The sequence below is a fragment of the Triticum aestivum genome, chromosome 2A (genome assembly GCF_018294505.1).
Source record: "Triticum aestivum cultivar Chinese Spring chromosome 2A, IWGSC CS RefSeq v2.1, whole genome shotgun sequence".
NCBI lineage: Eukaryota > Viridiplantae > Streptophyta > Magnoliopsida > Poales > Poaceae > Triticum > Triticum aestivum.
The window spans coordinates 362007483-362024615 of record NC_057797.1 but is presented as its reverse complement, the minus strand read 5'-3'; the positions used below and the strand labels follow the sequence as shown (position 1 = coordinate 362024615).

The 17133-nt window shown below is 42.8% G+C and overlaps 1 long non-coding RNA gene across 1 annotated transcript; it reads right to left on the bottom strand.

Annotated features, from left to right (window-relative positions):
- Window positions 1–14200: 14200 nt before the first annotated feature.
- Window positions 14201–16977, bottom strand: LOC123188672 (uncharacterized). The gene is made up of 3 exons (XR_006495052.1): window positions 16519–16977; window positions 14917–15159; window positions 14201–14421 (listed from the first exon to the last, which is right to left on the bottom strand). It is a non-coding gene; the product is annotated as an uncharacterized lncRNA (long non-coding RNA).
- Window positions 16978–17133: the final 156 nt, after the last annotated feature.

Sequence of the window (17133 nt, the reverse complement as noted above, 5' to 3'; positions counted from 1 at the left end):
ATCGTTTCACAGCTTACGCCGCCTAGAACACCACAGTGAAACGGTGTGTCCGAACATTGTAATCGCACTCTATTGGATATGGTGCGGTCTATGATGTCTCTTATCGATTTACTGCTATCATTTTGGGGATACGCTCTAGAGACAGCTACATTCACTTTAAATAGGGCACCGTCTAAATCCGTTGAGACGACACCGTATGAATTATGGTTTGGAAAGAAACCTAAGTTGTCATTTCTAAAAGTTTGGGGATGCGATGCTTATGTCAAGAAACTTCAACCTGAAAAGCTCAAACCCAAGTCGGAAAAATGCGTATTCATAGGATACCCTAAGGAAACTGTCGGGTATACCTTCTACTTAAGATCCGAAGGCAAGATCTTTGTTGCCAAGAATGGATGCTTTCTGGAAAAAGAGTTTCTCTCGAAAGAAGTAAGTGGGAGGAAAGTAGAACTCGATGAAGTACTACCTCTTGAGCGGGAAAGTGGCGCAGCGCAGGAAACCGTTCCTGTGATGCCCACACCAACTAAAGAGGAAAACAATGATGATGATCGAGGTACTTCGGATCAAGTTACTGCTGAACTTCGTAGGTCTGCAAGGACACGTTCCGCACCAGAGTGGTACGGCAACCCTGTCCTGGAAATCATGTTGTTAGACAACAATGAACCTTCGAACTATGAAGAAGCGATGGCGGACCCGGATTCCAACAAATGGCTTGAAGCCATGAAATCCGAGATAGAATCCATGTATGAAAACAAAGTATGGACTTTGACAGACTTGCCCGATGATCGGCGAGCGATAGAAAACAAATGGATCTTTAAGAAGAAGACGGACGCGGATGGTAATGTTACAATCTATAAGGCTTGACTTGTCGCTAAGGGTTATCGACAAGTTCAAGGGATTGACTATGACGAGACTTTCTCTCCCGTAGTGAAGCTGAAGTCCGTCCGAATCATGTTAGCAATTGCCGCATACTATGATTATGAGATATGGCAAATGGACGTCAAAACGGCATTCCTTAATGGGCATCTTAAGGAAGAACTGTATATGATGCAGCCGGAAGGTTTTGTCGATCCTCGGAACGCTAACAAAGTATGCAAGCTCCAGCGATCCATTTATGGACTGGTGCAAGCATCTCGGAGTTGGAACATTCGCTTTGATGAGATGATCAAAGCGTTTGGGTTTATGCAGACTTATGGAGAAGCCTGCGTTTACAAGAAAGTGAGTGGGAGCTCTGTAGCATTTCTCATATTATATGTAGATGACATACTCTTGATGGGAAATAATATAGAATTTCTGGACAGCATTAAGGCCTACTTGAATAAGTGTTTTTCAATGAAGGACCTTGGAGAAGCTGCTTATATATTAGGCATCAAGATCTATAGAGAAAGATCGAGACGCCTCATAGGTCTTTCACAAAGCACATACCTTGATAAGATTTTGAAGAGGTTCAAAATGGATCAGTCCAAGAAGGGGTTCTTGCCTATGTTACAAGGTGTGAGATTGAGCTCGGCTCAGTCACCGACCACGGCAAAAGATAAAGAAGAGATGAGTGTCATCCCCTATGCTTCAGCCATAGGATCTATTATGTATGCCATGCTGTGTACCAGACCCGATGTAAACCTTGCCGTAAGTTTGGTAGCAAGATACCAAAGTAATCCCGGCAAGGAACACTAGACAGCGGTCAAGAATATCCTGAAGTACCTGAAAAGTACGAAGGACATGTTTCTCGTTTATGGAAGAGACGAAGAGCTCGTCGTAAAGGGTTACGTCGACGCTAGCTTCGACTCAGATCTGGATGACTCTAAGTCACAAACCGGATATGTGTATATGTTGAATGGTGGAGCAGTAAGCTGGTGCAGCTGCAAGCAGAGCGTCGTGGCGGGATCTACGTGTGGTGCGGAGTACATGGCAGCCTCGGAGGCAGCGCATGAAGCGATTTGGGTGAAGGAGTTCATCACCGACCTAGGAGTCATACCCAATGCGTCGGGGCCGATCAAACTCTTCTGTGACAACACTGGAGCTATTGCCCTCGCCAAGGAGCCCAGGTTTCACAAGAAGACCAGGCACATCAAGCGTCGTTTCAACTCCATCCGTGAAAATGTTCAAGATGGAGACATAGAGATTTGCAAAGTGCACACAGATCTGAATGTCGCAGATCCGCTGACTAAACCTCTCTCGCGTGCAAAACATGATCAACACCAGAACTCTATGGGTGTTCGATTCATCATAATGTAACTAGATTGGTGACTCTAGTGCAAGTGGGAGACTGTTGGAAATATGCCCTAGAGGCAATAATAAAAGTATTATTATATTTCAATGTTCATGATAAATGTCTTTTATTCATGGTATAACTGTATTATCCGGAAATCGTAATACACGTGTGAATACTTAGACCACAATATGTCCCTGGTGAGCCTCTAGTTGACCAGCTCGTTGTGATCAACAGATAGTCATGGTTTCCTGACTATGGACATTGGATGTCGTTGATAACGGGATCACATCATTAGGAGAATGATGTGATGGACAAGACCCAATCCTAAGCATAGCATAAAAGATCGTGTAGTTTGTTTTGCTAGAGCTTTGCCAGTGTCAAGTATCTCTTCCTTCGACCATGAGATCGTGTAACTCCCGGATACCGTAAGAGTGCCTTGGGTGTATCAAACGTCACAACGTAACTGGGTGACTATAAAGGTGCATTACAGGTATCTCCGAAAGTAGCTGTTGGGTTGACACGGATCGAGACTGGGATTTGTCACTCCGTATGACGGAGAGGTATCTCTGGGCCCACTCGGTAATGCATCATCATAATGAGCTCAATGTGACCAAGGTGTTGGACACGGGATCATGCATTATGGTACGAGTAAAGTGACTTGCCGGTAACGAGACTGAACAAGGTATTGGGATACCGACGATCGAGTCTCGGGCAAGTAACGTACCGATTGACAAAGGGAATTGCATACAGGGTTTGATCGAATCCTCGACATCGTGGTTCATCCGATGACAACATCGAGGAGCATGTGGGAGCCATCATGGGTATCCAGATCCCGCTGTTGGTTATTGACTGAGAGCGTCCCGGTCATGTCTGCATGTCTCCCGAACCCGTAGGGTCTACACACTTAAGGTTCGGTGACGCTAGGGTTATTAGGAAGACTAGTATGTGACTACCGAATGTTGTTCGGAGTCCCGGATGGGATCCTGGACGTCACGAGGAGATTCGGAAGGGTCCGGAGGTAAAGATTTATATATGGGAAGTTGTCAAACAGACACCGGGAAGTTTCGGGGTCATACCGGTATTGTACCGGGGCCACCGGAAGGGTTCCGGGGGTCCACCGGGAGGGGCCACCCCTCCCGGGGGGCCACATGGGCTGCGTGGGGCAGGGAGCCAGCCCCTGGTGGGCTGGCCGCACCTCCTCCCTTGGGCCCATGCGCCTAGGGTTGAGGGGGGAACCCTAGAGGGGGCGCCCCCCTTGGCTTGGGGGGCAAGCCACCCTCTCCCCTCTCCCCTAGGCCGCCGCACCCCCCCTAGATGGGTTCTAGGGGGCCGGCCCCCTTCTCCCTTCCCCCTATAAATAGAGGGGTGAGGGGAGGGCAGCCGAACCACCCTCCAAGGCGCAGCCCTCCCCTCCCCAACACCTCTCCTCCTCCGTTGTGTGCTTGGCGAAGCCCTGTCGGAGTACTACCTCTCCACCATCACCACACCGTCGTGCTGCCGGTGGAGCTGTCTTCCTCAACCTCTCCTTCCCCCTTGCTGGATCAAGAAGGAGGAGACGTCTCCCGTCCCGTACGTGTGTTGAACACGGAGGTGCTGTCCGTTCAGCACTTGGTCATCGGTGATTCGAATCACGTCGAGTACGACTACATCATCACCTTGCAAGCTTCCGCACACGATCTACAAGTGGTATGTAGATGCAAACTCTCTCCCTTGACTCATTGCTTAGATGAACTCATAGATGGATCTTGGTGAAACCGTAGGAAAAATTTTAATTTTCTGCAACGTTCCCCAACAGTGCGAAGCGTGCTACTACGAGTCACTAGGTTTTGCAGATCGTCAGCAAGGCAAGTAACACATTGATCATACTCTTTCATACCCAGTTTTTGTGGATTAGTTACAATCCTCTAACACTGCATGATTAGGATGTGATTAACATGTGGGTATTGCGAAGTAGTTGATGAGGTAGAACCTATTACCTGTTTCATTATCAAACCCTTGGGAGTTACTTCTACGTTATGCTTATATTGTTATGCTATGCTAGTAGAAGTGGATTGGGTTTGAGTGTATCCATGACAGATGTGAGTGTTTAATTAATGGTTCAATTCTAAGGTGGCAACTTTAATACACATCTAGGTGGATTGTTGGTTTTGGGCACCTGGGGTTATACTAGTGTTGTCCTAGGAGATCTCGGGGTTATACCATGTGATCCTCCTATGCTCCGCCACCCAGGCTCAAAGGGATCATAAGATTATTCATGCTAGAAACTTCCGTGTGCAGCAACAAGCTATTATGGGCTCTAGCATAGTTGAGTAGGTTGCATGACCTCTTCCAGTGGTAGGCTGGCAAATGTAGGGGATGTAGGTTGGTACTGTCTACCCGGGGTTAGAGTTAATGCTTCTGAAAGACTGTGTCTTGGTCAGCCGTTTCTCAAACACCATGTAGTGCGAGAAATCCAATGGAGGAGATCGAGTCTTGTGAGGAAAAGTGTGCAAACCTCTGTAGAGCATACAAACTAATCATGGTTAGCCGTGTCCCTGGTTATGGATAACTTGAGTATCTGGTTCTTGGATTATCATATGGATCTCATCACTCTAAATTAATTTGTTGGGTTGATAATTACTTTTAATTGGGATTGAGATGGGGGTACCATTCTCAATGTTTCAACCACCATGATAGTTAAATAAAGTATATTCCTTTGTTGTAGGAAAAAATTGGCTTTTCGCAAAAAAATTATAACCATAGAGCATCCACCAGCCAAATATGCATGTAGTGATAGCATTTACCTCTTCATTGCTCTACTGTGTTATATTGCCAACATATTCCATGTGCTGATCCGTTTTCGGGCTGCAACATATCATGTTGCGGACTTTTCAGACGAGGAGTAAGATGCGATAGTTCGTTTGTCATGCACTCAGCTATGCCGTTGGAGTTAATGAACTCACTTTATCTTCCAAGTCTTCCGTTGTTATCTTATTTAGATGGCCTTAAGCCATATTTATTGTAATAAGTTCTCTCTTGAGACATTCGATGTAATAAGTGTGTGATTTCTACTCTATTATAAATCCTTCGAGTATTGTGTGTGTCAACATTACCGATCTAGGGATGACACTGAACACAGAGACTTGACCGCCTGAGGTCGGGTCGCTACATAGATGCAGGAAGGAGTCGGTCTACTTGTCATGGACGTGATGCCTATATACATGATCATGCCTAGATATTCTCATAATTATTCGCTTTTCTATCAATTGCTCGACAGTAATTTGTTCACCCACCGTAATACTTATCCTATCCTGAGAGAAGCCACTAGTGAAACCTATGGCCCCCAGGTCTATTCTACATTATATTAATCTTCCATCAACAAGCTATTTCTATTACCTTTTATTTTGCAATCTTTACTATCAATCTTTATCATAAAAATACCAAAAATATTATCTTATCATCTCTATCAGATCTCACTCTCGTAAGTGACTGTGAAGGGATTGACAACCCCTTTATCGCGTTGGTTGCGAGGTTCTTATTTGTTTGTGTAGGTACGAGGGACTTGCGTGTGGCCTCCTACTGGATTGATACCTTGGTTCTCAAAAACTAAGGGAAATACTTATGCTACTTTGCTGCATCACCCTTTCTTGTTCAAGGGAAAACCAACGCAGTGCTCAAGAGGTAGCAAGAAGGATTTCTGGTGCCGTTGCCGGGGAGTCTACGCACAAGTCAAGACATACCAAGTACGCATCACAAACTCTTATCCCTTGCATTACATTATTTTCCCTTTGCCTCTCGCTTTCCTCTCCCCCACTTCACCCTTGCCGTTTTATTCTCCTTTCTTCTGTTCGTCTTTCCAATATCTTTGATGTCTTACTTGGCTCGATTGCTCGTTTGGATGGAATAGTTGTTTATTTATTTCTAAACAGAGAACCTAAAATCTATGGATCCTCATCCGCTTGCTAATCTTTTTAAGAGATCCAATTATGATGAACCAATTGCTAGTAAGTTTTGCGCACTAGATTATCTTTACGAAGTTTTGCTTGAAATTCGTGAATCTGAAAATTGTGATGAAGTACTTTATGGAGTGATTCATGATGGATCTTTGAATGGAAAGCATGATTGCAATGATGATAGTATAAATTCTAATAGTGTCAATTGTGTTTATAATATGCAAAACCCTAAGCCTAGGGATGCTTTGCTATGTCTACTACTTTTTGCAATGATCGTGATTGGGGTGATTCTTCTTATGATCTTGAAAATTTATTTATGCCCCATGATGAATATGAGATTGATAATAATGTTTGTAATAATATTGAAAGTGGGTTCGGAAGAGTGTCAACTTTAGATCCCACACATTTGGAGACTATTCAATCTTTTGAAGTTTTTGATAAAAGTGGATTTGGAGAGGTCATGACTTTAGTTAATGTTAATCCCACTATTTTGGAAGAGTGTCAATTTTGCATACATGTGGATTGTGTTAATAATATGTTTTGTGATAGCTATATTGTTGAATTTGCTTATGATCCTACATGTAATTATTATGAGAGAGGAAAATATGGTTGTAGAAATTTTCATGTTACTAAATTACCTCTCGTTATGTTGAGATTGCTATTGTTTCTTTCCGCTTCCTTGCATATGCTAGTTTTTGCTTGCCTTGATAATTTGATTTCCTATAAGATGCCTATGCATAGGAAGTATGTTAGACTTAGATGTATTTGTCACGTGTTTTATGATGCTCTCTTTGTGCTTCAATTCTTGTCTTTCATGTGAGCATCGTTGAAATCTCTTGCCTAGCTATAAGGCTTTAAAGAAAATCGCTTGTTGGGAGACAACACAATATTTTTCCTTGTTGTTATTCAATAAATAATTCATCTAGCCTCTACATTATGTCAAGTTGCCTAATGCGTTACTCTGTTCTTATGAACTTAATACTCTAGATGCATGCTGGATAGCGGTCGATGTGTGGAGTAATAGTAGTAGATGCAGGTAGGAGTTGGTCTACTTGTCACGGACGTGATGCCTATATACATGATCATGCCTAGATATTCTCATAATTATTCGCTTTTCTATCAATTGCTCGACAGTAATTTGTTCACCCACCGTAATACTTATGCTATCCTGAGAGAAGCCACTAGTGAAACCTATGCCCCCCGAGTCTATTCTCCATTATACTAATCTTCCATCAACAAGCTATTTCTATTACCTTTTATTTTGCAATCTTTACTTTCAATCTTTATCATAAAAATACCAAAAATATTATCTTATCATCTCTATCAGTTCTCACTCTCGTAAGTGACCGTGATGGGATTGACAACCCCTTTATCGCGTTGGTTGCGAGGTTCTTATTTGTTTGTGTAGGTACGAGGGACTTGCGTGTGGCCTCCTACTGGATTGATACCTTGGTTCCCAAAAACCGAGGGAAATACTTATGCTACTTTGCTGCATCACCCTTTCCTCTTCATGGGAAAACCAATGCAGTGCTCAAGAGGTAGCACGACATCATACAGTAGCATCGTTTGCTATAGTTATAATACTCCTACTAGAACGACAACTCCTATAAAACCTTGCACTTGGATCTTTGCCTCTTCAGGAGGTTCAACAGTTCGTACTCGTGTGAACCTTGCACTTGGCTCTTCGCCTCTTTGGAAGGTCCAACAATGATGATACTACAGTACAATATGCTTCTGGCAATCTGACACCGAGTGAACTGCTGCACGTCCACCGCGAGGGCGAGGGCGAGTGAGAGGGAGAGGGAGAGGGCGTTGTAGTCAAAACCCTCACCTAGTCCTGCGAGCCACCGCGCGCGTGGGCGAGGGAGAGGCATAGTAAGCAAGCTTCTCCTCGTTCGGCGAGTTGACGGGACACATCAAAGCAGTACTAGTACTAGTCCTTTCCGGTTAACATGGCTTAATTTGAAACGAGAACAATAAACTGGTGGTCAACGTATGTAACAATACGCTCTTTACGGTCACTATATATAGTTTTGCGGTGATTATACAAACACTAGCTCATCGTAGAGCACTGTATTGCACCCTACTGACCGGCCACATAGTCGACGTGGCACTTTGTTGACTGGTTAAATTGTCACTTGGTTTCTGGGTCCCACCTGTCAGTTGGCAGAGCAAAGAAATCAGTTAAACAAAACTTTACGCAGGCGCGACAGGAGTCCAACCCTTGTGCGCGAACCACCCTGGCTGTGTATGTGAGCGCATGCACGTGTACTCCCTCGGTCTTCCAACAAAGAGTGTACCTCGGCTAAAAACAAAGAGTGTACATCTACACTTCCAATGCATTTAGCCTTTAATCTAAAATCAATATTGGTTGACTAATGCACCAACTTGTGCTCTAGCTATAGGCTACATGTCTATCCTTAATTACAGCATGCAACAATCTTCATTTAATCTTCTTCTCTCAATGGTCGCATGAACACATAATTCTACTACTTTTGGGCGTTAATTATGCCCTGGTCAATGTGTAAATCTCTAAATGTACAGTCTTTCACGGACGTAGGGAGTAGGTTGATCACTTGAGCGTGAGCGTGTGTGCTGCCTCATGTGCTATGTGTCGCATGGGTGTGTGAGTGTTGCGTGCGTCCATGTGTACATGTGAGTGTTGCATGTTGCATGCATGCATGCATGCATGAGGCTTTTACTCCCTCCCATTGACATGTTCATATATCAAGCTTCCCTTGTTCCCTCCATATGGTAATACTCCCTCTGTTCCCAAATATGGAGTAAAAGCCTCCCTCTGTTCCCAAATATGGAGTATTTGTCTTTCTAGAGATTTCAACAAGTGACTACGTACGGAGCAAAATGAGTGAATCTACACTCTAAAATATGTCTACATACATCTGTATGTTGTATTCCATTTGAATGTATAAAAATACAATATTTAGGAACGGAGGGAGTAGCAAATAAACATTAAGTTCTCTTGTTTTTCCCTCCTTGGTCACGGTGCACAACCAAAGATGACTTATTCACCTGGATGGAGGGAGTAGATGGTCAAAGTTTGACACAAAATTAATGCATTAGTAAACATAATTTTTTAAGGAAAACAAGCGCATTAACTGAGTGTTTTTGCAAGCTACAAAAATTATTCCACCACTCATCATCTACCTTGGTTGATGAGATTTTTTAATTAAGCCCCATAAACTGGAAAGGAGGTAGTACTAGCACTCCTACATTATTGGCGCCAGGTGCCTTGGCCAATGTTTCATCTTGTTGGACAGGATGAGGCTACTTCCAATGCATCAGTGCTTACATGGGGTGCTAAACACATTAAAAACTTTAGCAACTAAAGCTCCCAATGCATAGGTGCTTAACTTGTTGGTGCTAAGAATCCTTTATTTATTGATTTTGTAACTAAAGTTATTCATGCATTGGTGGGATTCTTCCATTTAATTTTTTTGTCTAGGTTCTTGCGCTTAGTACTGGGGTCACCACACTTATCTCTCTCCTCTTAATTACCTTGCCACATTGGACTTTTTGCCTACATGGCAGCCTTAGCACTTGTACAAGGCGAAGCATTGGGAGGGGCCTGAGCATACTGGCATAGGCATACTGTAGATAGGAAGTCTTCGCGATCCATTATTCCCCATCTCGGTCAGAGAGAACTATTCAACTAGTCCTCACAGTGAAGTGACAATACACGCTGCAGCAGATGGGACACTTAAGTAATAAGCTAAACCACCGTGTTGGTGTTACTAAATCAGCCTTACCCAGTACTTCCATCATGTTTGCTAGTGGAGCACGCTTCCGAAAAAATGACTACGCACCTCTCTCCTCCATTAACTGACATATGGGCCCTCTTGAGGTAGACCCACATGTCATCGATGTAACTATTTACACTCTGAAGAACGATATATCCTGGTAGTAGTACTAGTAGAAATGAGATTTGATGCACTTTCTTTCCCGTCTTTCACTCCTCTTCCTCCTCTATTCTTCTTCCTCCTCTCTTCTCCATCGTCGGGCGCACACCATGCCCCGCCGCTCACTGCTCACCTGCCCGCGCCATCTTCCTTGGTAGCTCGCGCGTACCATATCCCCCTCTCACTGCTCGGCCACACACGCCATCTTCTTTGCTCGCCCACCCGAATCCACTTCCTCGCTGGCTCGCAGGCACCGAAAACCCCAGTCACTCATCGCCCTAAAAACCCTATGGCAAAACTGACTGACACGTAGAACCGCGATTGGAATTCCCTCCCCGATGTTCTCTTGGAGCAGATCTGTAATCGTATGGACCTGCTCAGCACCGTCCGTCTAGCCGCATGCTCGGTGTCTTTATACCATCTACTTGTCTGCAACCGACTGGCTCTTTTCAAGACACCCAGCTTGCTGATGCCCGATCCTCGCAGGTGGCCCAGACACTGACTTGATGATCCTACGGAGGTTGCCGTGGTGCCCCTCCACATGCTACCACTACCCGTCCACCCGTCCTTTATGCGCGGCCACTACTGGGCGGGCATGAAGACCAACTGGATCATCCTCATCCACCAATCCGGTAGTTCATGGCATCTCGTGGATATCTAGACCCAACGAGAGATCACCCTTCCATCGTTGGACACCGCCTCCATCGAGCCTCGCGGCGCGCCGGACACTCCTACCTACTAAGCACGAGACACGTCGAGCTTTTGGCTCGACCTCTGTTTGCTGAAGGTTGTAATCTGCGAAGTGCCCACACCATCAGAAGACTACATGGATTACAAGCTCATTGCCGTGTTCAACATGGGATTGGTCTATCTGGAATCCGGTCGCCATACATGGTTATGGCTCATCGTCTATCCTCTTCAGTCAACATTTCTGTATGATGCTATAGTGCATGATGGCATCATTTACGCAGTCGGCGCACATATTGGCTGCCTATACTGGTGAAATCTATCGTCGTGTAATTGTTCTATCTCATCTCATATTTACCTTATGAATACGATTGCCTGTTCATTGTTACAAATTTAGAATATATAGGCCTGTTCGGTAATACTCCCACTCCGTGAAATTTGAGAATCTGTAGAGCGCCTCCTTCCCCACTTCGTGATTTTAAAATGCGGCCCCTCCAGCTCCCGGAGCAGAGTTGTGGAGGAGGGAATCCAAACAGGCCTATAGTATGTCTATAACCACATCATTGCTATATGTTCCTCTCATTTCATAGATTTTTATGACCACACATGTTAGTGTTAGAGTTGATATGAGAACAATTGGCATCTAATGATTGTTTGAATAGATATTATGAGTATAACATCATGATTGCTATATGTTACTCTCATTTCCAGGATTTTTATAACAACGCATGTTATTGCTTAGAGTTGATATGATAACTGTTGTAAGTGCTATGGTAGAATATGACTAGGCCCTGTCATATCTGTTTTCCTCTCATTGTTACATGATGTTTGAACCATGATATATACCTAGAATATGAAAGCCATTGGCTTATTTTTTTAACTTGGGGTATGATTATGACCACGACATTGCAATTATCTGTCTATGATATGTGTCACTGTTATAATAGTCTTAATTCCACACATACTTTGAACATGATTGTTTATTTTTGTCCTTTTGGTCTCCAATTTGAATTGTTGCGGCAGAAGCAAATGTGACGGCCTTCATGATTGCAGGACCTGGAATCATACCAGCAGATGGGTGGTGGTTTATCGCTCCTTCAGCTGATGGCGGTCATTTGATGCTCATTTCCACGTACCAAATTGACCAAACCATTTCATAAAACCACATGTAGTACAATGCCTGGGGCGTTCATGACATTGATGGCTATGGCTGCTTCGTGTTCGAGAAAGATCCCAGCTCCGTTGGGCTAGGTGTATTCAACTGGAGGCGGGTTTATAGCCTCGGCAACCACTCCATGTTCCCCGGGCTCAATTATCTGATCGTCCAACCAATCATCGATCATATCACCGGCGATGATTACCGTGCTATACAACTTCCATTCGCCAGGGGGAACTGTGTTTACACATCATACCATGGGTTTCTTGAATCACCATATCCAGAGATTTGTCGACACAGCTTGTTGCCAGATAATCTTCAGTGTGTGAAAGGCATCAAGCTTCCATGCGATGGATGGCATTTGCAAACCCGACACGCGGTGATTTGGTTCGTGCCAACAACAAATATGCACAACTTGATTCGTACTAATATCTAGACTGAGCCATGTATCCTGCTGCTGTAGCATGACCCTCTTTTGTTGGATATTATGTACCGTTGTTAGTTTGAAGCACTCATCTGGTTTGAAGGATAGATACCTTTCTGGGATCAACTGCATCCTAACTCACCTACGTAGGATGTATTGATAATGATGATGGAGATGCTGTGCATAAGCCATATATATATTATAGTAATATTATTCATCACCCAGGATGCAGAATAAGTTATTCTTCACCGGAGGTAATTTTACAATTGCTTCTTAAATAAATTACATTTGGAATAATAATAATTACATTCATATTGATTCACTATGTAAAGTTTGGTTTAAGAAAACAAATATATAGGTTATAAGACCAGAAAAATCGCATTTTATGTATGTTTTACAGCATGTTTTTACATTCGTAATTTTACGTAACATAAAATATATTTTTACGGCGAGTACATATTTTCTTACGTTCTCTTTTTATGTATGAAATAAGACAAAATTTACGAAACGTAAAAATATGGTGCATTCATATCAAAATAGAGAGGGAGTGAAGAATAACTATTCATCACCCAGGGTGACGAATAGCACGACCCTATATATATATCTGGGCTATTCTGTTACGCGTAACATAATATTATTCTATTAACCTACTTCAACTGATGAATTCAAGCGGTTGAACTGATGCTTTTTGTTGCTGTTAAAAATCGTCTTCTTTAGTTCAATTTTTTTTGCTATTTTTTTATCGAAACAGGGCGTGTAATATATCATTGGAAAGCTCTTGACATCCACATTACAATCTTATAATTGTTTTTACAAAAAAGTTATGATTTAAGAGCAGTTTTGAAAAAACCGTTTTTTCAAAACCAAAAACGCGAATTGTATTTTGGACTTAATTTTCAAACGGTTTGTCGGAATTGGCAAATGAGATGGCGTTGGAAAGCTTGTGAAAATCCGCATCTTCCATATATCTACTATTTTTTTAAATTCTATATGATTTAAAAGTTATTTGAAAAACAGTGAAATTCTATGCGAAATGTTTTTTCACTATTTTTTGCAAATAGTTTGTCGGATTGACGCAAATGATACGGCGTTGGAAAGCTATGGAAAATGCGCAACTTTTGCATATAGAAAGTTTTTCTAATTCCTTACGGTTTAAATATGAATTCAAATACGGTTAAAATTGGTTTTGAATGCGGTTTTTTTTAAGTTTGTCGAAATGGGGCAAATAATATACCGTTGGATAGCTATCGAAAATGCGAAACTTAGTCAGGTTGGATATTTTCTCTACTTCGCAACCGTTTAAGAGTAATCTTGAATACGGCATGACGGATCCTGCTGTTTTCTTGTCTGAAAAATAGAGTAGTCGTACTGATATATGTGTATGTTTGTACTGAGCTATTTTTTGTAGAGTAATTTTAAATGGTTCCAAAAAAAGGTACTTGTACTGATGCTTGCATGGGTTTGTACTAAGCGTGTTTTCACTAACTAGACATTTGCTATGTTTCTTGGGTAATATTTTTCTCGTAAATTTTCAACGGTTTACTGTATCCTAGCCCTGAACTTGCATGGTTTATATTGTTGAACTGAATGTTATTGTATCGTCGGCCCTGTACTTGCATGGTTTATATCATCGAACTGAATGAATTTTTTTTTTCAAAAAGAAAATGTTTTTTTATTCTTTTTTTTGAAATAAACATTTTTTTACAATGATGTTCTGGACTTCTCTTATTTTATGACTTGTACTTTTACCATTTGAATTGCATGGGGTTTCCTTTTGCTTGAACTTTTACCATTTTATGACTTGTACTTTTACCACCGTTTTTAACTTGTACTAATCAATATTTTTAATTAAAATATTGAACTTATAGTCTCCTCTCGACATGGGAAGATTTGCATGTTATGGGCTGATCCATTTACAATTTGTACAGATCCACATGGGAAGATTTTCTACGTGCACCTTATGGAATCATACAAGATACCATTGTTTTCATCTTTTTATGCCATAACTACACATCAGCAAGTCTAGCAGTGCCACCTCTCGACATAGTCTCCTTTGCGCTAGTTACCAGTCTTGTTCCTTGGCGAAGCCTCAATTCCTATAAGATCAAATGGGCAGGCATGAGAGAAAGATAAATGGAACACTACTTGTGCAACAATTCGATAAAAAAATCATGTGTTTTGCTACAGATTATATTACTTGAGAATTTTTTGTATTTTTTCAATTTTATGTCACAGAGAACCAGTAAGTTCTACTACTGGTAGAAGCCAAGTTCAAGAACTTTGCTGGCGACAAACTATGACAGTTATCCAGCGGCACCAATAACCAGAAAATGTTTTTTTCCTGAGAACACACATCACAATTTTTGAAATGCATCAGTACACACACATTTTCATTATTCAGAAGCAATCAAACATGCTAAATAGTACTCATGTACTTACTGGAACCACACATATTATAAAATATTAATCATGTACTTACTGGTACAAATCAAATTTGCCACTTGGGAAATTAAGCTCTCCAAAACATACTAAATTCTCTTTTCTACAGTTTTCGGTTCACATGTGCAGCATGAAAGGAAGAAGTAACTGACCGTCAATAGCACTCAGCGGTATATTATTCAACATTAGATGGGAACTTGGACGAGGCGCGGTGCTCTACTCGTACGGCGCCCAGTGCTCAACTTGGACGGACGAGGCTGTCATGCGCTCAGAAGGTTCTGCACCTGCATAATTACCATAAGGGAATTATGGCCATCTCCCCTGTCTTCAGATGGCGGCACTGCAGGCCCAGCAGTTGCTGCTTCTCGAACCAAAGGGAGAGAGAAAGGGCAGGCCTATGGCCGAGCACAACGTCAACTTGATATTCATCAGTACTAGTATGACTGGACAAGAAAGTATTTAATTTTGAACACTAAATGAAATCCGGATAGCCTAGTGAAATTGCAATATGGAGCTTTAGTCACCTTCCCACGACAAAGAGTGAAGCATAAAAAGTAGTACTGTGCACTTTTGAAACATTGACTAAAACCATAGTTGTTGTAGGCCCGTCGTCGTCTATGATGGTCTTTGTGATTACTTGAATGGGTAGCCAAGGTGCTGGTACTAAAAAATGCATGTCTCAAATCAATTCAGACCAAGCTTCACTTAATTCCCTCACCTATGTTACACTTTCTGTTTCGGGTATAAAATTGTACTTACCAAATATTCTCTTCTAGATGGATTTGTATATGAATTTAGATTTGTAACAGCAGACACACCGAACTTGCAGAGTTTTTCGTTGAACTTATCTAGATGATATATCCAAACTTGCAGAATTTTGAAACTTGAACTCCGAACTTATTATATCCTCGAGTCTGAACTGATACAATCATATAAGAATTTCAGGCATTATGACCTGTAGTTCTCAAAAAAGCTAATTCATTTTTGCACCATTATACCAAAAAAAGCGGAAAAATATTTGGTTCTCATACACATTTTGACAAGCACCTATAGAGCATTAATTTGTGCACAGAATAAGCACAAGATTGAATTAAGTAGCGTCAAGGCACAATTGAAAAGTAGTGGCAGCATCAGCTCAAGTTGCTCCTCTGGTTTTGTGCCCCTATTTATGATATCAAACGACAGCACATGTCCAATAACATAATTTTTCAATAAAGCTCCACAAAATCAAGTACAACTTCTGCCAAATTACTAATAGAAACCCACACCTTTTCACGAAGCCAGACTTGAAATCTTTCTACGACAATCTTCAGACTTATGCATGTAGATGAATTGAACTTTAGACCTTTTCACATCCTTTTCTACTACTTTGTTTCCAGAGAGTGGGAGAATTTAGGGCATTGCAAATATTATCTATAATATGCCCAGTTAGTGTGGTCTGAACTGAACTTTACCTGATCAATGATTTTCCAGAGCCATGTGTGTGAATTTTTTGTTTAGCAAACTGCTGGATTTTTTCTATGGAATTGCCAGTGCAGTGTGCACACATATAGTTGATTTATTTCCCATGAACTAACTGATTTCACTATTTATATTGAACTGTGAAAAATCTTGTTTTGCTAGCAAAATTTGAACAGAAAAAACCTACAAAGGTGTACGCATATATAGAAAATCCTATAGAACACATTTGTTTTGCTTCATGTAGAGCAGCAACGAAGTGAGATCGAGAGAAAAAGGAAGGTTGGGGTGCTGACCATTGGTGTCGGCGGAAGAATTGCAAGCAGAGCCGGGGAGAAGAATCAGAGGAGCGGCAGCGCGTTGGGTCCCTGGGAGGTGGCGGGGCGCAGGAAGCAAGTCCCGACGGCGGTGATTCCTGGGAGAAGGGGGCGTCAGTTCGGTGGTAGCTGACTGATGGTGCTCGGGAGGCGGGCGGTGGAGCTCGAGCAAGTTGACATAGCCGCGCGCTGGATGAAGGGGAGGTCCCCGCGGTGCGCCAGGGGGAGGGGGAGGTTGTGGTGGCAAGATGGAGAGGTTGACGGCGATGCGGAAGGAGGAGGCTGGATGGGCAATGGAGGACGACGAGGACGTGGCGGCGTCGCAGAGGAAGGTGGCGGTAGCGCGCGGGTAGGGAGAGGCAGGGGTCTGGCGCTGGCTGCGCGGGTAGTGAGGGGCGGGGGTCCGGCGTCGGCAGCGCGCGAGTAGTGAGGGGCCGGGGTCCGGCGCCTGCCTCGCGTGGGTAGGTAGGGGCAGCGGTCGGCGTCAGCAGCGCGTGGGTAGGGAGGGAGTGGCTGAGCGTCTAGGTAGATAAGGTTTGGTCCACGGCGGTGCTTTGTCCAGATCCAATGCGTATATAGGGGCAGATGGTAACA